Source organism: Brienomyrus brachyistius, chromosome 13 (genome assembly GCF_023856365.1).
Source record: "Brienomyrus brachyistius isolate T26 chromosome 13, BBRACH_0.4, whole genome shotgun sequence".
Lineage (NCBI taxonomy): Eukaryota > Metazoa > Chordata > Actinopteri > Osteoglossiformes > Mormyridae > Brienomyrus > Brienomyrus brachyistius.
Genome location: NC_064545.1, coordinates 25,956,592 through 25,978,411, shown reverse-complemented (window position 1 = coordinate 25,978,411; position 21,820 = coordinate 25,956,592). Strand labels below are relative to the sequence as shown.

The 21,820-nt window shown below is 38.7% G+C and overlaps 1 protein-coding gene and 1 long non-coding RNA gene across 10 annotated transcripts in view; one reads left to right on the top strand and one right to left on the bottom strand.

Annotated features, from left to right (window-relative positions):
• The window catches only part of LOC125706546 (uncharacterized), a 33,193-nt gene extending 27,104 nt beyond the window's left edge, over positions 1-6,089 (bottom strand). Inside the window, exon 1 of the long non-coding RNA XR_007382016.1 lies at positions 6,037-6,089. This is a non-coding gene — a long non-coding RNA (uncharacterized LOC125706546). The remainder of the gene's footprint in view (positions 1-6,036) is intronic.
• Positions 6,090-8,795: 2,706 nt separating this feature from the next.
• Positions 8,796-21,820, top strand: part of LOC125706611 (zinc finger protein 536-like) — a 121,757-nt gene continuing 108,732 nt past the window's right edge. For 5 of the 9 annotated variants that reach the window (XM_048973364.1, XM_048973360.1, XM_048973363.1 and 2 more), the window contains exon 1: positions 9,088-9,801. The gene's annotated coding sequence lies outside the window, so the exon portion shown is untranslated. Of the gene's footprint in view, positions 9,066-9,087; positions 9,802-21,820 lie in introns of those variants that run through there. The other 4 variants (XM_048973362.1, XM_048973359.1, XM_048973361.1 and 1 more) reach the window with 1 other exon arrangement.

Below are 21,820 nucleotides of genomic sequence, written 5' to 3'. Positions count from 1 at the left end.
ACAAGAAAGCAAATGACCTGTGCATGTTGTTATCTAATTGTCTCGGAAATAAAAGCAATGTGATCGGCAGCACACCATTACTTAATATTAGCTGTGCAAATTACCTGTTATATTCGGGCAGATTGCTCTGGATAAGAAATGTAAAAAATATAATTTTCTTTGAGTCATGTTTTTGTGTGAGATTAATCAAATCAGGGGAGTTTCTGTAGAATTTTGTCAAAGGTTAAGAGGTAGTTATTTCTCAAAATGACACGAATATTGTAGAGATAGTTACTGTCTAAATGACCACTGAACCACCAATTATTTCTTGAACCAGAGAATATATTCATGGCATGTAGCTAAATACAGACAGGCGTTACTTAATTTACGAACTAATGCATATAATTTAGATCTTGAAAGGGGCTGATGGGAATACAATGAAAGATATAATTGATAGTATTATTCTAATACTAATGCCATTTCAAAAGAATATTGCATTCATTGAGGATTAATATTACTTATCAATATTACATAACAGGATTGTTTAAATTCAAAAAGTAGCCGAATCCTATTTATCTGCTTATGTTTATAACAGCTTTTTGAGGTACACCTGAAAACTATCTATATGCTTTTTGCATACTTTAGGGCAATTATAAACAAGAAAAAAATACATACAGGACTTACATGTTATATTACATCCAGGTTGTTAAAACAATCCAAAATATGAAATGAGCATAACAGGACGAAGGAGTCTGCAGACCATGCAGATCAGAAAAGGAGGAAAAGAAAAACGAATGAAATACAAGCAAATTTAAAAAAATGTTGATGACAGTTGTGGGTTTTTCCCATATGCCAGGTGTTAGCTGGACATTGCATGTGCTGTTTACTGAGAAATGTGCATGATACTGTCCGAAAATAAAAGCTAAGCAATGGCAGTGTTACAAAAGTGAGGGAGATAATGAGCTTGCTCCATCTTTCTGTCTCTATCCCCTACAGTCTCCCTCTCTATCCTGTCTCTCTCTCCCTCGCTCCCTCCCTCCCTCCCTTTCTCTGTCACCTCCAGTGTCAGCAGGGTGAGCTGTTCTCTGGAAGGATAATAAGGACATATATTTGTACTTGATGTAATCTCCCTACCTCTCAATCTGATAAATACTTTCAGTAGAAGCTGCTTATTAGAGTCGCCCGACTGCTTCAGAAGAAGAAGTGGAGATGAGGAGTACGTTTTAAATACATGCTTAGAATGTGTGACATCATTCCGCCGCAAAGTCAGAACTATGTAGCCTGTCCCCATTTGACGGGGATTATCGTATTCTATGTGGAAATGCCTTCAATAGCCGCTCCAGTATTGCCGAGTTTATGGCCATGGGTTCACAGTGATAGCTTAAAACACAAACAATAAAACCCATGCTGAAAGCCCTCATCCAAATCAAAATACCAAATAAAATTATAAATTCAGCTAATCTCAGAAATAAAAGTAGATACAACTTTATCCCATCAGACTGAAAGTCACACACACATTTTATGAAGTTCTGACCATGTTAAATACAAATGTATTCATTTTCAGGGAGCTTCTGAACGTTTCAAACAAACTGTGGCATGAAAGTCTTCGCTGCTACTTTGACATCTTTAAACTAATGGTCGTACTTTTTTGTCTTTCCTTCCATAATGTGGCATTTTTTTCTACCCAGCTGCTATTCTTTCAGGATTATTGCAAAATTCTGCATACTTTGATAAATCCAAGCAAAATGTGTTGTGTGTTTAACACAGTTTTTGAAACACTGATCTGGAGTTTATTCCATACCAGGTTTTGGTAGTTTGGTACTTTCATTCTGGGTTCACACTGAATCAGGCATGGGGGGCAGGGGGTTGGGGGTGTCTGAGCACCTGCCTCTTGTCCTCGAATGACTCCCCCTCCAATAGCCTGCACATGGTGCTGCCCTGAAGTCAACGAAATAATGCATGAATACCAAAACATTCCAATGTGATGCATGCTCTATATGAACACTAATGCGGGAGATCCCATCCCTGCTATTCCAATATTCCACTAGGCCTCAGACCACCAGACCTCAGAACTAAACCATCTCTCTCTCTCTCTCTCTCTCTCTCTCTATATATATATATATATATATATATATATATATATATATATATATATATATATATATATATATATACACATACACGCACACACACATATATATGAACTCTAAACTATACATTTTCATGCCATACTTTTCTATGACATTCACACGTTTTGATTGTATCTGAAAAAAAAGATAGGTATAACTAAACTTATTAAATCTGGCTGATCCATGGTCAAAAAAAGGAAAAAGGTTGGCAATTCCTAGTGTAATGTACCTCTATACTCTGTGTGGAGTTTGCATGTTCTCCTTGTGTCGTGATATGGTTTCCTCTCAAAGGTCAAAGCCATGCAGTCAGATTAATTACTGTCTCTAAATTGTCTATGAGTGAGTGTTTGAATGTATGTCTATGTGCCCTGTCGTGGAATAGGATCCCTTCCAGTGTGTACCCCAACCTTGAGCCCTTCTCTACCTGGGATAGGCTTCAGTCCCTCACCACCCTGACCAGGATAAGAAGATGGCTATTAGTAACAGCAAAATGCAGATTAATATGTCTGCTGAACAACCCTCAGCACAGACACTCAGGTTAGTCCAGTGGAATCCAGATCCAGCCGAGGTCCAGCCCAGGTCTTCCAGCACGCCCAGCTCAGCTCTCTCACACCCTGCCTACCTGAATTCTGAGATCACCTGTTCATAATTAGTTGCCACATATACAGCCTCTTGCTCCCTTTGAAGTTCTTTGAGTTATTGCATGTTTGTTGCCATCACTGAGCTTTCTGCACGATACTTGGCTGCTTGTTGACTGACCGTTTTCTGCTTATTGGCTCGGGGTTTGGTTTTATACTCTGTTTGCTTGCCTGGCTTTGACCCCCTTTTTCCGGATTTTCAGTACAATTGTAGACTGTGTTATTGATGATGCCTCACTCTGCACTTGTATCCAGTCTCCGCATGAATATAAGGGGTTGGCTGTATGATTCTGCTTTTTAACAATAAAAGAAAAGCCATTGTCTATAAGCTCCTCTATTAATGAAAGAGAACTCCTTCTGAACACTCATATTGTGTGGCTTGCTGTAAGCTCTGATACTGGTTTACTGAAGAACACAAGATTATTGCTCTGTATTACCAAGAATTGAAAATAAAAACAATAAAAATGCTACAAAAACAATTGCCAAAAACATCTGTTTTTATCTAGGCCACAAGGTGACTCAAATGTAAAAAAGAATTTAAACAAAATAGTAGAGGCACCTTTTGACACTAGAAGCTACGCTGCCCATTCATAAAGCTGATGCAAGTATATATTAATCTGCAAGTTTTCAATCCATTTATGCTTTTACTAATTGTAATTGGAGAAAAAAAAACAATATCTAAGTTGAGAGAGAATATAAAATTAAGGAATGTATGATATATGTTATTCTTCCAAAAATCAGACCACTATAAAAACGTGGAATTTCAGCTTTTTGGCAGCTTCACTGGTTGTAGATGAATAGATGCAAATGGAATTACAATGTTTTTGATAAAATCAGGTAACGCATAAGAAATTGTTTTCAAGAATTTATTTCTTTATATCTGTAGGAGGGTTTTATAATTAGCCTTTTCTCTTTATGTTCTGTGTAAAAGCTTCTTAAACAAAAGCTGTCATTATTCTAAGACTTGCATTCAGCTTTTTTTTCTTTTAGATATCTGGCCTGAACTTTAGTTTCTATTCATTAAAAACCAAATATGTCAGATTTAATTTTGCAGTAAAATGTCAATGGAAAATACAGTAGTAAGAACAACAGTTGACAAGTTGTCACCATTCACACGTATTGGTGTTATTAATTAGTGAATATGCAACACTAGCTGATCGTGAATTATAGGATTAGCTTTGTGAAGTGTAAAAAAATGTCTTTTACTCTGTGTAATGATTTCCTGTTTTGGAGTTTTGGGAATCTGTTAAAAAAAGACCAACTAAAAGCCAAGTTACAGGAATGGTCTCACCTGCTGCTCAGAGGATTGTAGCGTCCCCTTAGTACCTGCACCCAGTAAGCCTAATCTAGTCCTCAGTTATGGGCGGGAAAACCACACCAGCCCCTCACAGCACAATGTGCAGTATTCAAGCTTCTTAAATGTGAAAAATGAGTTTGGTCTGTACTGGAGCTGAATCTATATCAATGTAATTATCAAATTGTTGATTTGATATGTCTAGAGGAGAATATTGACCTCCTTCCTGTGGACATGATGGAAGGGGTATCATAAGACTGATATCAGAAAAGACTTCCAGGTGTGCTCTTCTTAGTTGGTTTAAATAATGTATTTGTCATTTCCCAGGTGAGAGAAATTAATCAATAAACTTTAAGTTTATTAATAGTTTTAAGTTTGATGTTTTAGTTTTGGCTAGTAAATTAACCAATCATGTTCAATGCTTTTTCCACAAAGGGTCATATCTGATAAGCAATGTTGCTTTAACACTTGTGCATGCAGACACACGCACGCACACACGCACACACACACACACACGCACACACCACAAACAAAATCACCTGAATCTTTTTTTTCTTTAATTGTTCAGCTTTCATTACTTTTCTAGCCCTGTGTTAAACCCACGAGGGAACATGCGCTCGTCTTCTCCCTTGGGTGCTGGGGTTGATGAAATTAACCTATAGCTATTTTTTTTTCCTCTTTCACGTTTCTCACAATTACAATAAAAAATCGTGTGAGAAGCACAATTAATTTAAACTCTGCACTCATCCCTTTTATTCCTTTAGGGCAGCATTGTAGAATGTTAAGCTCGACTCAAACGCCCCACCCCACCCCCGAAGAGGTCCCACTGCCGCCTTACAGCTGGTAGCCAAAGAAACGTGGAAGCCAACGTGCAGCACTTTGACTCTCAATCCAACTTAAAATGCTCAGGCTCTTATGAATGGTGGCTTTATATTTAAGCTAGTCATCTACGTACTATATATATATATATATATATATATATGATGTGTGTGTGTGTCCGTACGGTATGTGTGTTTATAGGTCTGTGTATATATTACATACATAATTAGTGTTGTCTGTGTGTGCAGAGAGCATTATACAGTTTTACTGCATAAGGAAAACAGTTACATTATTATGCACAGGCAACTTTAAAGGTCACGAAGCTGACAAGGATCAATGTAAGAAACTTATTCTAATAAGATGCTGTGCACTTCCTGTTCTGTTTACATGTAAATGTAGAATCGGTGGTCACCACCTTTAAAAAATAAAACATATCCTGTATCAGGATGGCAGAAACGTAAGAATGTTAATTGTCAATATGTGTCATACAGCATATGGGGTATTTATGTCACAGAACACATGAGCATCAGAAAATAAACAAACAAACAAATAATTTGAAGATTTGAAATTGTGGTTGGGGAAATGGTAAGAAAACATGCGGTAATTGGACAATACCTTTAGAAGTGATATAATTCAATATTACTTAAATTACACAATTAACACATATATTTTGAGAAAAATTCTGAATGATGCTGATCTCATTCCATTATAGAATGTCAGTAATTTCCTATTACAAAAGGGCACTAATTGGTTCTTCTAAACAGCAAATGATTGTAATGTCCTCCACAAAGATATTACCGCAAAACTGACCTTTGTACATGCTTTAGTAGTCTGTGGCCCATTTAGTGAACAGTTATTACAGAAACTAGGTTCTCATACATATAGCATATACTGTATAGAGCCATGGAAAAAATTAAGAGACCACAGCACAATTTTTGGTTTCACTTTTTTCTCAATTTATGGGTGTGTATCTGTGTGTGTGTGTGTGTATATATATATATATATATATATATGAATTGCATATTTGCAAACTGCAGCCTGCTTCTTCCCTGCTTCTCGTACTGCACTTCACACCCTCACATGCCCCACTCCTTTTGAAGGTCATTTGATTTGATTCTTGAGAAACTGTCAGATAAGTTAACGGTCATCTCATTAGAAAGTCACTTCCGCCCTTTACCTGGCTGGTTTCTGCTTGTTCCCAGTGTCTCCTGCTTCATCATATTCATGTGTACTGCTGTCTTAGGAGTTTTAAACGTGGAAGCAACCAGCTGCTCGGTGTAGCCTTCTGTATTCCGTCAATCCCAAACATTCTTTCTGTGAACCTGAATACCTAGAAATTTAATACCACACTGTGAAATGTAACTCTTAGGTTTAATTTCTCTCAGTTTTGTAGCTTAATATAACCTTGTTAGGCTTGCACAGGGCAGTCTACTTTGTTACTATACAACCATCCATTTTTAATAATCACTTATCTAATTAGGGTTTTGTTAACCTGGAATGCCAGGAACTACAAGACAGACCTGGGTGGAGCAAACCGTCATTGGCGACATACAAAGTCACTCACCAAGGACGTTTGTCTTACTAATTCGCCTAACAGCATGCTATTAGATCGTGGGAAGACACTAACACAAACTTGATAAGAATATATTTGAACCTGCAACCCTGCAGGTGTGAGGTGACGATGCCCCCAGCTGGGCCTTGGTGTCACCCCCCCCATCAGCTGTCTTACCTTCCTTACTTTCACTGAATAACCTTCAATACTGCTGGATCGTATAAAATGTAAACTGTTTTATTACAAGAAAACAGAATCCTGGGTATCAGTTTGGAATTTAATCACTTGCACTAAAAGTACAGGAGCACATTTTTTGGTCATTACAGGGCTGTATTTCTGTATGCAGTGAGTTATGAAATACATTGTTGAAAAATGATGCTACATTCACCGCTTAATTATGCATAAGAATATTTGAGGTGAAGGGAAAGTTCTGTAAAAGATATTCCTTTGCACAGCAGTGGTGTCAATATTTTATGCCAGCATATTGCAGATGAAAACATAGTAACTCACAGAGGAGAGAGGTAACATAAGCAATGATTCCAACTTATCTTTCACACTGTCAAGTGTAACCTCTCTCGCGCTCAGGGCTTAAGACAAACTGGTATGTCTGTCTTATCTTTTGACATCTCCTTGGAGTATTAGACATACAAGATGTCTACAAGTTATGTCTCTAGAAGTTTTTGCCACCCGGGTGCTGAGAAGTATTCCAGAACATCCAAAGTAAGTGGTAGTGACAGGAGTGAGTTTGAGAGGCACACGGGTCCGACCATGAATTATGACAGAGGGATCTAAGCATTATGGAAGCGGAAGAGACATGACAAGTGAAGTGAGGTGAGCATTGGTGTAAAAGGTTATGACTGCATGATAACAGCAACCAACAACGTCATTCAGTACCAATATCGAGAGGCTTGACGTACTTAACACCCATAGCATAACCAAAGCCCATTAATGTAACCAAGGTGCCAAGGAAAGTGGACTGAGAGCCAGAACATCACTGCTATTAGAAACCAATTGATCTAAACTAATGAATCACAGTGACTCACTATTGCAGATATATATTCTCAGGGTAAACAATGGACAATTTCATGTTCCTGGATATTGTGTATTCAGTGAAAGACCTACGCTCTGAGTAACTTAGCATAAAACTTTTCATTAAGAGTTTCTAAAACATATTTGAAAAGACATTGAAATATTGCTACGGTGTTGGAAACATACACACAAGTCTGTAAAAATACAACTAGCGACAAATACAACAAAACTACAACAATTCTGCCCCCCTTGCTTTAATATGCTATATTTTTGTGTGTATGAAGAAACATCATAAATCACCTCAAACAGGAAGATGATTGTTCAAAATCCTGCTTCTCTGGAGCCCTCGTGGCATTTGGTAAACAGCAGGAACATCTTCAGTTCTTTTACGGATCCACAAATCTATGGCACATTAGTGGAACAGGTGCTGAAATGGTTATGAATCGGGTTTGTGAAAATAAATCACTGCTGCGTTGTGAAGTTCAGTCCAAAGAAGCTAAATTGCACCTGTGAAAATTTACCTCTGCTTGCAAGTAGTAGTTTTAGGAACATGTTCTATTAGCTGGGTTTCCAGTCTCATTTCATCCTATACTGTGCTATTCTCTTTTTACACCCATGCAGAGACACAAACATGCATTTCTCTATGTCTATTTATTGTCTATACATATGCACAGAAGTTTATCAAAGCCCAAAGTTTATGAAAATCCATATATTATTTTTTTAAACTGCTTTTTCAATTGGTGAAAACACCTTGAGTGGTACAATAGTTTTAAACGAGCACCACATAATGAGCTATTTATCCTTGAATAACTAATAGAGATATTAATAAAATTGATGGGATTGGTATGCAGCTTCATTGGAAACAAGGTATTTGTTTACACTTGGAACCGGAAGCAAGGACATGATTCTCAATAATTAAAAAGCACAGTGTGCTTTGTAAAGACTGAATGGCAATTAGTCATTTTTTAAATTTTGAATGACAATATGATGAATAATAACGAAATATTACACACACACACATACACTTTTGTGGGCTCAAGTATGTGAAATGTGTAATCATTTCATTAAACTTTCCCCATTTTCTTTAAGACTAACCTTCCACAAAACTTAACATTTAATTTTTCATGCCTGTGCCATCCACATATTATTCTCCAAAGTTGGAGTTAAGAAAAAAAAAAGTTTGTCACATATACCTGCTCGGGAAAATCCACATAAAACAACGTTAACGCTTCGTTACAGCGTAGTCAGATCTGTCCATCTCGGAGCACGTCTGTCACTAAACGAATGCATACTTACAAATAAATGTTTCCATTGTTTCAGAAACATCGCTCCTGAAACTACGCGTTAAATGGAGAGCTGCTTCTCCAAGGAGAGTTAAAAAAAGAAAGCAGCGCTTCTTTGCCGGACGTGTTTTGGGCATGTGTGCAAACGATGGGAGGCATAACTGGCTTATTTACATTAAACACGCCACAAGGTTACAGTGCAGATCAGCGTCATTTTATCGCTGATTACTTCTCTTAAGCGCCAGAGCGCTGACTGATGCTCAGGACGCGCCGTCTATCGCACATGTACCCCGGAGTTTTTCGCCAGAAAAAACCCCACTTCAAGTAGTTTCTTGGAAAAAGGTAAGAATTAACGTTTAACTACACGATACTAGAGCATATTCCCGTGTAGCGCCGATTGTTATAATTCTTATTTGGTTGTTCAGTATCACTGCATATTAAGCCGGGAATCTCTGCCTAACAGTGCATACTGACTATCTGAGTACGTTATTAAGAAACGCAATTTAATGAATGTTTAGGGGAGCTCAAGGTCAACAGCAGCTTGTGCTTTGCTAAATGCTTTTATAATTGCCACACATGGTTAAGATTGTTGATTAGACGCTTCCGTATGTTCTCAGTTATTTTATCAAGGCTGTAGATTTCGGGTCATCAAAACCACAAAACGCCGCAAGACTGTTGTGAATTACGCGAAACGACGACAATGGGCTTGTTTTCCTCCTTTCCTTTTTTAACGGTACAATGCATTTCACCTATTAGATAAGGGGGAAGGGGGTGTCCGAGCTGAAAGATGGAAATGCCGTGTGATGTTGGATGATCGCTATCAATGGACACTTCTGTCCTGAAAAGAGACGGAATAAAATGAAACGCTCCTCCAGGCGGGTTGCGAGTGGAACAGTTACAGCGAGATATTAGGAGTGGGCAAAGCCTAACAGGTCCGAGACGGACTTTTCCTCTCTTCAGCTCAGGAAAACGAACAAGTCAATCATGTGGACATGCTTCATTATTCAATAAAGACATTTTTTTCACTGCTTCATTAACGTGCAGGAGTTTCTTCTGCCCGTTGCGGTAGGATTTTAAGGTAAGAAGTACCAAGCTTTTAGACTCTTAACAACAGGAAATGGGATTAACTTAATTCGGTTATGAGTGGTTTGTGTCTTTTTAAGCATCGCGGCGACGCTTAGTTTTATGATTTAAGAATACAGCATAATTAAATATCCGTGGCAGTGACGTCTGCATATGGGACTATCAAGGGAGAAAACAGCAACATAGTGAAAGCAAATTAGAAAGCCATTGAACCCTGTCGTAACACGAAGCATGGTTCATTTGACCGCAGTCGTTGCTTTAAATCTGTGCAACTCACAGAGATACAGTATTTAAAACTGCGCAAAAGACTGACGTGAGAGTAAACATCTCACTTTGAGAGGGATGGCGTTGGCCAGCCAGCTAGGCGCTTATCGCGGTATATGCCATCCAAAAACTTTCCCCTTTCAATCCTTTCCTCAAACTTTCTGCTCTCAGTGGCTTCAGCTCACAATTTCAGGGGGACCTGAGTTCGGATCGCGAGGGGAATCGCAATAAAAGTTTTGCAGGAGCATGCCATGTGTCAAAAAAACTTGGGATGGCAGGGGATGGCTTGAGAGACCTGCCATTTTGTGCAGTGATCGACCTCAGATGAATAGGAGCGCCGCGTAAATGCTTTGAGGGACCTTATGACGGCAATACAACAATTAAGAAATGCCTGCCATAAAAGATTATGTATTTATATATAATATCTAAAATATCCGTACGGATAAAAAAAAAAACAAAAAACACGTTGCTTCAGTCTTATCTGGCTGCTCGAAAATATTCAAGAAAATAATTATTCTTCCCAGGAATAACATAGGAGCATTTAATATTAACGGAATTACGGGTGATCAGATCTCTTGGAAAATAAATACTCACTGATTAGGCTACATATGTAATTTATTATGAAAAATATATCAGAAGAAATCAAATGTTTATGTGTCGTTGAAAAAGTTTGTTTAAAATAATAATGATTATAGGAGTGAATGATACGTGTCTATGATAGACTCACAAAAGGGAAACTATTACTCTGCAGAAGTCTATTGTATCTAATTTCAACTTTTAAAGCACAATTTGTGGTAATACCTTGTCTTAAAATAGTCTCCTTATCTAAATATTTAAAACTGATTTCTATGTAATACCCGTGCAAGATTATAACGCATCTAGCCCACACGCGGACAAATCTAAGAAACGGATGTTTCTCTGGTGTAAACCCAGCATGCAGACGACTTAAAAGCCGCGTAAAGCAAGTGTTTCATTTTTTAAGGGGATACGACTTATTGTAGCTTGAAACAATGCATATTTAATTTTTTTTTTTTTTTTACATCTTCCGCAAAGTTTAAATTAGATAACTGTGCCCCCCCTTAGATGCATTGTTATAGGAAAGAGACGAATAGCGGGTGTGCATGCAGATGCGTATGAAACAGCATTCATTGTTCGTTGGTATTTGTTAAGCGGATATTATGTCTTTACTGCGCTTTTATACAATGGACAGGAACGAGTTCAATTCCAAAGACCATTTAAAAGTAACAAATAAATAAACAAACACCACAGCTACTGCTAGTCACTATGACAAAAACTTACATCTTAAATTCTTTAGATAGACGTCGCGGCTTCCTGACTTCTGAGTCTAACTGCTAGTTAACATGTAAGGTTAGTTAGCTCTGGTCTGACTCAGGAGTCCCTTAAGAGTGGAGAGGGCTGGTCCATCTGGCACCTAACCTATCAGTTTTGTGCCATGGTTGAATAATTCCCTCTGCATCTTTGGAGCTGCGTGAAGCTCTATCAGAGATGGACACAAACTGCTTCCTCACTGCTTTCCATTGCTGTCAGTCTCTGGGCAGTGAAGTGAGTCCAGTCTGGAGATGATATCAAGCAGGCATTCAGCACTTACTGATTACTTTATTAATTGCTTGAAATTGTCTTCCAGATGCATGGCTCTTGTTGGGTCTCAGTGGGAGAGTGCAATGCTGGTGATTCTTGATCTGATACATGTAGTGGAGCCCCCAACCCACCCCAACCGCCATCACCTCCACAAGTCAACCTGCTCACAGTGTTGAGGACGTTGCCTACGTGACAATGGCTCCATGGACACCTTTGGCTTCTAGAACAAACTATGCTTTCCAAAGTGTTGGGTCTTCTAGTGGTGGTGTTGTTCTTCCAACAAAAGTGTAACAAAAATAGAAAAGGTGTTCTGAGAAATAGACATCAGCTAACAAAGTATAAACGCGATTGCTCAATAGACGTGCCATTGACCTTTTATGTTTTGGAGCAATTAAAAATGTCGAAGGCAGCTTCCTTGGAAACTGTGTTTATTACAAAATGCAGCTTTTTAATTTAAGAGCAGAGGTTAGGGAGCAGGCCTCGGATCGTGCGGTTTTTTGACCTCTAACATTTCATCTGAGGAAATAAACAGGGATTTTTTTTTTATATTACAATATTCTAAACCTGGGGTTTAAGAACTGTTTTGAAGATACAACCAATTTATTTGATTTGTACGCATTCATAGCTATAATGGTTTTAAAAGACAGTTTCTCGACATAAAGCGTATGAGGCAGTTTTCACTAACGTGTTTAAAAGCCTCACATGCGTGTGGTGGAAGGACAGTCTCAGCTCACCCTTACAGATTCAAAGCCTTATGTCTATTTAAAACACTTCTTAGTGTTAAATTAACCCTGCTGTTTTTGTGAAGCTTAAAGAGGAGCTTAATTCAGCTCTAATAACAGGTTGGATCTTGCAATAAAGCAGTATGTGTAAATCAGCGCGCTGCTCAGAAGGGGCTTCGTGTTTCCTGATGCATCGTACCCCTATACCGTAAGTTTTTTTATCGATTCCACGGGCGACTTGATGGGACAGAAATAATCCCGCATTCTCATTTATACTTGCGCCTTACCTCTCTGGTCTGTCTGCTGCAGCCTTCACACGTGTCCCGGGAGCTTTGGGGAAAATCAATATGGATTCCCAACCTGGAGATTTGGATTGATGTTTATATTCGATAATTGAATGTGTTAAGGTGGAACCGTTTGTTCAGCCTTGAGAGACATGATCGCTTAGCTCTCTAGCCCCCCCATTTTTCTACATGAGTAACCTTCTAACTTCAAGATATTGTTTCCATAAACCAGTTTTCCTTTAAATACGAATGAGCCTAACCTATCGTTATTTATCTTAAAAAATAAAAAATTAGAACAATAATGATTACGTTTTTGTTTTTTAAGTTTGAAGTGAATGCTTTGCATCTGAATTGGTAATGTGCTGTTTCTAGAGGACCTGTTTGATCTTTTGAAGAACAGACAATCACAGCCGCGTCATTTTTAGACAAGAGCTTTACACAAACAGGCAACTGCACATCAATCACCCAATCTGAAGCGCCCCCGTGTGCACGTTTACATTCTAGGAGGCATACTTAACATGGTAGCAAATATCTGCAATACTTGAGTAAATTTAATTGGAGGGTTGTTATTGGGGGTGTTTTTTTTGGGGTGGGGGGTGGTCCTGCTATAGCTGTAACTTGTTTTAGTTTTCATTCAGTTGGTTCCCATCGCTGGACACCGATTCTGCTCTGAGGTTCCTGCAAGATGATTGTTGGGGGAAAAAATGACACAAATCAAGTATCATCCACAGGGTTCCTTGCAAGAATAGAGGCATGTTATGCTGCCTTGTAAATCTGCCTAATGTTGTATATTGTGTGAAGCTATTACAGTACGGTATTATACTGCATATTCAACTGCCTTTCCTGGACCGTATTTGCATAATTGGATCTTTATTGAAATTTTCTTCATGGAACAAACCTAATGCTATCCTTTTTTCTCTCTTTTTTTCATTAGCAAACTTAAATACTTCAGTGTGAAGGTTCACCTGTTTTTTTTAATGTGATAAATGCACCTTTAAGATCCTCCTGACCTCCCTGAGCTACAGGCCATCAATGCTGTAACTACAAATGGGAAACGGAGTCTTTCTGAAAGCTCTACATTCCCAGCCAGGTCTCACGGGTGATTGCTACAATAGCTGTTTTTTTCTTTAGCCTGGGGGATTTTAGGTTTTCTGACTGTACTCATTTCATATAATTGTTACACAAGGAAGATGGGCTCTTTTGTTGCAGTGAGCTGATCAGTTGGAATTCCTCGGTAGCAAATATTTTGACAGTTTCTAATCCAGAGCAGTCAGATTTCAAGAATGCATTCAGAATGTTTTTATTGAAGCTTTTTAAAAGCCTCTCCACCTCCCCCCCTTTGCTTAGTCTCACTGAAATATTTCGTTATTGGTTAATTAAAAAGCGTTTTTTAGGTAGTTTTCTGTAGGTGAAGGTTCAGATGTTAAATATAGCTGTTTCCAATTCATTATGAATGTTACAGGGAATTAAATATAATTGGTCACACATTTTGTCTTTTTGATGGGCTTCTCGTTTAGGAATAAAAGAAGAATTAAACCTGGATTATTTATGTCTCACTTCAAATGACAGAGAAAAGGATAAGCCACTAAAGCACATAATACATTTAAAATTTAGTTTTAAAGATTTCAGTCATGTTAGCGAAACAGTTAGTCTTTTAGAAATGAAAAGTCAATTAAATGTGGATGCGCTAAACGCCTTTACCTTTGAATTTCACAGTAGTGGTATATAGAAGCTTGTTACCTTAAGCTGCAGCTCTATGAGTTATTCTGGGCTGTTTGTCATCGGTTTTGCGAACACCCATAGCATGTTAGCATGGCCTTCGGAAGAGCCATAGAAACCTTGTGTTATTGGAGGCCACACGTGTTAATTCCTCAATGAATCGCTAAAGCTTTAACTACAGCATTGTTTTTCTGCCCCCCGTGGACCGACAGCTCTTGCTGTTAATTCTTTCGGTAATGATGTCACCGCGTTAGTAGAGGGAGCAAACGCCTCCAGATTTTCTCCGTGCACCGGCTGGCTGATTTGGCCGGTAATGATAGCATTTGCCTTTTTTTCTTCTTTTGCTCTGAGACAGATTAGTGCCTAACATGAGATAGTGACTGGTCATGAAAATGGGGGGGGGGGGGGGGGGGCATCTTCTTTTCCCAGGTTTACTAGACTATGGCGAGGATTTCACTTATTGGAAGTGTGACGTAATACTCTGAGACAGTTATGTGTTATTTATAATGAAATATATAAAGGATGAGTTGTTTTATGACTTGGTAAAACCCGGCATGCGATTATGCTGCTGTGGTTTATATGTAGACATCAAAGAAGAACGGGTGGTATTGTCATTGTATAAATAGACGGAAGATGGAATTTATTTTTACAAGTGTGAGCCAGATGGAAATAAAAATGCATCTGATCAAAGTTTAACATTTTAGCTTTAAAAGAATGAAAACAGCACATGGTTAAGTTGACCAGGTATGTGGGAAGAAGCTAGGAATTGAAGTAGTAGTCTTAAAAAAAATAAAATAAGATGGACCAAAGTAGAATAGGCCTTGCTTTGGTTAGCTGGGGATTCATTATTTCCCCAGAATGCCCAAGTGCCATGTATCCATCCCCACAGATTACCTACAGGTGTATTACAAGACGAAAACCTAAAGAGAGAGAGAGATTTGTCAGTTCTGTCTAAAATACTTTCAACCACAGCCCAAGATATAAAATAAACAGTGTTTACTTTGGGGAATTCATCTTTATTTAGCTGTGTTATTGCAGTGCTGAATTTAAAAAGGCTTTTCAGGCAAGTCCCATGACACAGAGTGTCTTCGCATACCTGTTTGGGCCCTAAGGTTTGCTCATTCATGCTGATCTGTGCTCCTACAATCACACCATTAAAGCTGTTACACCGATTAAAAAAAAATGGCTTCCACACACTCGTTGTTCCAAAATTTCGATCATCTTTATTCTGCTTAGTTTTATACTTCAGTGAGTAGTTGCTTGATTTTCTTTTGCATATCAATCAAATTAATTATAAGAATGTCAACGGAAGATGCTAGACTGCAGAGTATTGCTTTTGCTTTTGTTTTGTTTATGCTTATTAGAATGTTTGTCCAGCTCTGTCAGTCTTTCATGCACAACACAAATCATGCTTCATTTAAAGTTATGTGTGATCAACATTATAAGAGGTAGACATCAATGTTGACTTTAATTACCCTTGTATATTATTAGAATTTAATATATTCATTTTGGGTTGGTAACATTGACTGGAATCTGTAAGCAGCTACAAAGTGGCACAAAAGCAGAACAGTTTCGTATGAGGATTTTTTGACTGTGAAATCCACTTTCTATTCATACTAGTTGGTTTTAATTAATTTTGTCTAGGTTTTGCAATACTGACGGATAAGCAGAAGTGTGTAAACAAGCGAAGTCTACCTGTGTGTTGTTTCTTCTCTTTCACTTGATATCACTCTTCATTAATAAGTGATCATGCAATACCAACAATATAAAGAGCTCCTTAAAATAAAATGTGACCCATTTTCAGAAGTCAGTTTGGAAAAAAAATGGGTGACTTCCAGCATTTATTCTCTGTTTTAACATTAATAGGGCAAATCATTTCCCCGTTCAAACCACTTGCAGTTGACAAGATTTGTAGTCCTAAAACAGCACTTCTTCATTTTGCTGTCCTGCACCACCATTGGAGGTTATCGAGTTTCGGCAGAGATTCCTCTTCCAATGGTGATGAACAGCAGTTCCTCTTCTGCTTATTTTCTTTAACTTTAATCCACGGATTTCTTTGCCACAGCCTAACAGCCTTAAATAAATACATTCAATTATTCTGTATTGCTCCTTTTGGGATCACATCCCTTTCAGCTTGTATCCTGGAGTCTTTTTTTAAGCTGGAATGAATTACAACAATTAAAATGATATTTCAGCATTTTCCCTATATTTCAGGTCCTAATGGCGTCGTAAATCTGCTTATATTAATCTTGTTAAAGACATAAAGATGTCTTTTCGGGAGCCATTTTTAAACACGTATATTTATTGTAGATGAAATTATATGTTTGGATATATTTTAGTTGTATTTTCCGTGTGTGTATGTGTGTGTGTATGTATGTGTGTATATATATATATATATATATATATATATATATATATATATATATATGCTGTAGTTGTAATTATGCAATAGTTTAATGAATTGTGGTTTGATCTAAAAAAAAAAAAAAACATTTCATGGAACTTCATGAAATACAAACTTGCCTGGACTGGTCTGCATTACAATTACTCAAATTACCCATAATGATGAAAACCATTACTGATATCATAGAATTTGTTTCATGTCATTTATGTGGATTCTAAATACGGATATATTTTTGAAAGGATTAATACAATAACACCATTTATTTGTAAGCAAATATTTGTTTTAAACTGAAAAATAGCTCCTATATTTCAGTTAACTCCTCAGGCCTCTAGGGGCTTCCTTTACACTGTACCTGATACCCAATGCATGGGGCGCTGAATGTTCCGGTGATGAGGCCTTTTTTCAGTTAACTCCTCAGGCCTCTAGGGGCTCCCTTTACACTGTACCTGATACCCAATGCATGGGGCGCTGAATGTTCCGGTGATGAGGCCTTTTTTCAGTTAACTCCTCAGGCCTCTAGGGGCTCCCTTTACACTGTACCTGATACCCAATGCATGGGGCGCTGAATGTTCCGGTGATGAGGCCTTTTTTCAGTTAACTCCTCAGGCCTCTAGGGGCTCCCTTTACACTGTACCTGATACCCAATGCATGGGGCGCTGAATGTTCCGGTGATGAGGCCTTTTTTCAGTTAACTCCTCAGGCCTCTAGGGGCTCCCTTTACACTGTACCTGATATCCAATGCATGGGGCGCTGAATGTTCCGGTGATGAGGCCTTTTCTGTTTTCCCCACCATCCATCTTTTCTTTTCTGGAGATGGATGCTCTCAAGGTTTGCTGTCCATATTTGTATGAGCAATGATCTTAATTATGGAGGCCCTGCACAGTTTAGACATGGCTGCCATCAAAATATAGAACACTAATATGTTTCTGCTAACTGTTGTTACAAGTCCTTGTACCACATAGTTATTTCATCTGACAAAGCTCCCGTTCTTCGGTCCTCTACAGGCAGAATGAGTGAGAGAGAGAGAGAGAGAGAGAGAGAGAGAGAGAGAGAGAGAGAGAGAGAGAGAGAGAGAGAGTGCAGATGTGCTCCACTGAGCAGCCAAACTGACTAAGCTATGCTAACTTCAGAAAGCAAACATAACATGTCCAGAAATGTTTGGTTCAGTCACTTCAAAATGACCAAAGGTGTTTGGTAAGATGGAATAAAAGCCAAATCTTTCAGACTTATCAAACAGTTGTGGGAGTTAATTTCACACTCATTGAAATATAGATGGACCAAAGGCAAAGTGAACCAAGGCATCTTATTTTGTACCACTCACATTATTCATTTAATGAAGTAATTTTTGTTGGCTATGATCAATGGGTGGAGGAGGTCTGTGCTTCTTGATGCTGTACGAAATCGCCAGACTGCGTATAAATGGTGAGTTTTAAAACATGGTGTTTTTTAATGGTCCCTGGAGGTCTGCTTTGTTGTATGCTTGAGTGGGGTACTTAACATGATCTGCTTTATCGAGAAAGTGAACTACATAAACAGGTGAACCACTGTCTGAGCTGGTTTAACTGGGAGAATGTGCTCATTATTAAATGTTCTTATGGTGTAATAAGAGTATGAAGCTTTTCGTTCGTTCATGTTAATGGTTTTTTAGATTCCTTTTCTATCCTTGCAGGAGTTCCACTTTCAGATGGTAAACAAAGTGGTTAAAATGGGGGGGGGGGGGTGGGGGGGTGAGTGAAACGAAGGGAGAGAAGGAGTCCATTACATCCAAACAACCTTCCCATTATCGAGGGTCATGGCGAGTGAGATCGAAAAAGAAAATCCGGATGAACGCACTGAAAAGGTTATCACACACTGAATAGCTGTACACTGGCTCCATTGTTACACAGGAACCAGTGAGGTCTCCATGGCTATACAGGAGGCACTGGTGAGGTGAGGAGAAGTCAGGAGGCCGTCGTTTTGGGATATAATCGCATTAATAAAGCTCAGGTTTAATTCATGGTGTGCTTAAAAAAGTAACTTTCACTGGTTTTATGCCGCTCCTAGAAAGCTAAATGGAAGCTTACATGAAGGAAAACGATTAAATAAAAATGATATGAATGACAGAATGGTCCATTTAGAGTATGCACCACCTTTTGTTTCTTTGTAAGGGGCTGTACGTGTGTATCTGTGTGTGTAAGAAGTGGCAGCACTGGATACATCAGAGAGAAGTTGCTTTGGGCTTCGGTGGAATTTCCATCAGCATAACTCAGACTTTTCTGCACTCCAGCAGGGCTGAGCTGCGAAACTGATGTTAAATGGTGCGACTGCGGAGGTCAGGACTGATTAGCCCCTGTCCAACCTATTGCAAAGGAGCTGTAGATCTCAACCCGCTTGGTTACGTCAGCACACTGCTCTGATCATCGCCATCGTTAACGATCTATCTTCCTGTAGCTCCGTTTGCAGCGAGGTTGAAGGCTTCTATCGGGTTTGTGTGTGTGTGTGTTGGGGTGGGCAGGCTGTGGAAGTTAATCACAATTAAAGTCAATCCCTGTGTTCAAATGTTGTGTCTATCTTTATTGTTTGTATTGTGTTATTACAGCCATGTCCAACATTTGTTACATCTCAATCGAGCTACAGAATCAACAGCGAACAACGCATACACCAACTAGAAAACAACAAACGGTCCCAAATACTAAAAAAAGAAGACCAAAAGATATCAGCTAACCTTTCGAGGGCCACGAACAGCTTACAAAGCTTACCATTTCCTTCTCTGTTCCTCACAGATTTTACGCTTGGCTGAAAGTTGCTCATAACAGGATGTTGAATATATAGTGAAAAGAAAGATTATGCCTTTCTGGTTGCTCTGTTCCTTGATGTATCTGCCATGTCATGCTGCCATTGTCTCCCGGGTAAAGGATGATAGTTCAGATACCTACTCCCCCTCCCTCGGTGCTCCAAATGCTCGCCTTTGAAGTTTTTATAATCCATCTGTCATCTTTGCATGGGGGGGCACATGTCCTGTACCACTCAATTATGGAATTTTCTTTTGCCAGCTAGAGTGAAGCAGGAAAGAATAATATGGGTGGCTGAGAGGACTCTGCCGCTCACATTCCTCGGATTCAAACGCACTTGATTTCTGTCTTCTGAAAGCGCAGATAGAGCGTCTTCGTCTGGGCCGGGATGCCGCAGATGCCACAAGTGTAGGAGGCTTGAAGGATGTAGGAACGGAGGGTTAATCCTGTTAATTAACACGGCCTGTTCTGCGTTTAGTTGTTTTGCAATTTACTCGTATCACATTTTATTGTATGTAAATGTTTATTGCTAAAATACTTGAAAACCTCGCAATTACAATGTCACTTACTAACACGGGATTCTTTGGAGAATCTGTGATTTAATTTGCATTAAGATTCGTTGCTGTTCACTCTGAATATTAATTTAAGTATTTGGATATACAGTCTTGATATACAACATTAACTAACCATATGCAACTTAAATAACATAAATTACAAGTCCGATTCACTTCTTTTGAGTTGATCAGGCTTTTGAATGTGGTGGGGGTCCTTCTGGGGACTTCTTCAGAAAGCCCAGATTTATTACTACGATGGCAAAGCATGTATTGAACATCCTATAAAAAAAATAAAAAATCCAAATAAAAATGTTTTCTGCCCACCTATATTGGTTAGAGAACCATTACGTGAAAAATATCTGGAATCCTGAAATACCAAATCCAGACTGTTAATAGTATATAGTAATCAGTTTGAGTGGTGCCCATTTGTTTGTTGAGACACTGATGTTGCCCATTCATCATAAAAAGTCCTAATGAAACCCAATCACCCTTTTAACGTCGTCTTGGCAGTTCATTTCCAGACACTTCAGTTGCATCTGCCTGCAATTTCACAAATGTGGAAGAAGTTAATGCACAACTCCATTTGAAAAGTGCCATGCACATCCTTTGATGATGCTGAGCATTTAAGAGGAAGGGGCACAAAGGCCCAAGGTGGGCTCTGTATCTTGATATAAAGATCTTTAGAGGTGAAGGACAGTCTTAACAGGCCCCAGTGCTAGGAAGGAAAAAAATGGCTGTATTTCCAGGCACTTGATGAAATAGTACCTGTTTCCCTCGGTATAAAAAACTACTGTTTTCTCAGGTGGAAAGATTGAAGCTGACTGGTCTTTATAACGAACTGAAAAAGTTCTCAGTTCCACTAATGAAGCAAATAATGTGTTGCGTATAATTCTAAGAAAATGTATTAACTTTATTTGGCATTCTCTCTTTGTGTTTTTGTTAGCGAGGGGAGGGCTAGACGGGAGGAATTATATTGAAAGTGTATGCCTTGCAACTTTCTCCCTGTAGGAAATGTGTATTTGAGCAGTAAGCTCATGATTTGAATATTTGTAATCCATGCTTAAAATTTACAGGCCAGATGAACTTTCTGGCACAGGACTGCCGCCATAAGTAGGATTTTCCCAAAGCTCTACAAAATTTTAAGCCATTTGAATGGCTTATCTAATTTACGAAGAAAGAAGAAGGGGAAAAAATATATAATTTTACACCCTTAAAGACAGATTTTGTGTGTATGGGCATTTCACTGTTTGTACTGTTTGTAAGTAGCTGGACAGGTAAAATGTAAGAAACAAACAAAAAAAGTAATTAATGAAATTATTCCAAATCCAAGTTAGAAATAAAAAAGGCAGGAGATGACCATGGCCATTTAAAATGAGACTTAGCCAAATATCGACTAGCAGAACTACAAGTTACGGAGTCAGGAGTCTGCCAGAGCAGGAGAAGTGAATGCTTTCTTAAACGATGCTAATCAGGCCGCAGAGGCCTGACCTGTGTCCCCATTACTTTTCTGTAATTCAGATGTGCTAAGAACCTGAAATTAAATGTGTCAGTACGCAGACCTCGAATTGGTGTGTGTCAGCGTGTGTGTGTGTGTGTGTTTGTGTGTGCGTGATACAGTAGGAGAGGGTGAGCGATGGTACGTAAGTGAATGACTCGCTAAAACAGAGTAAAAACACCATTGCCTCTCGTGTCGCGTT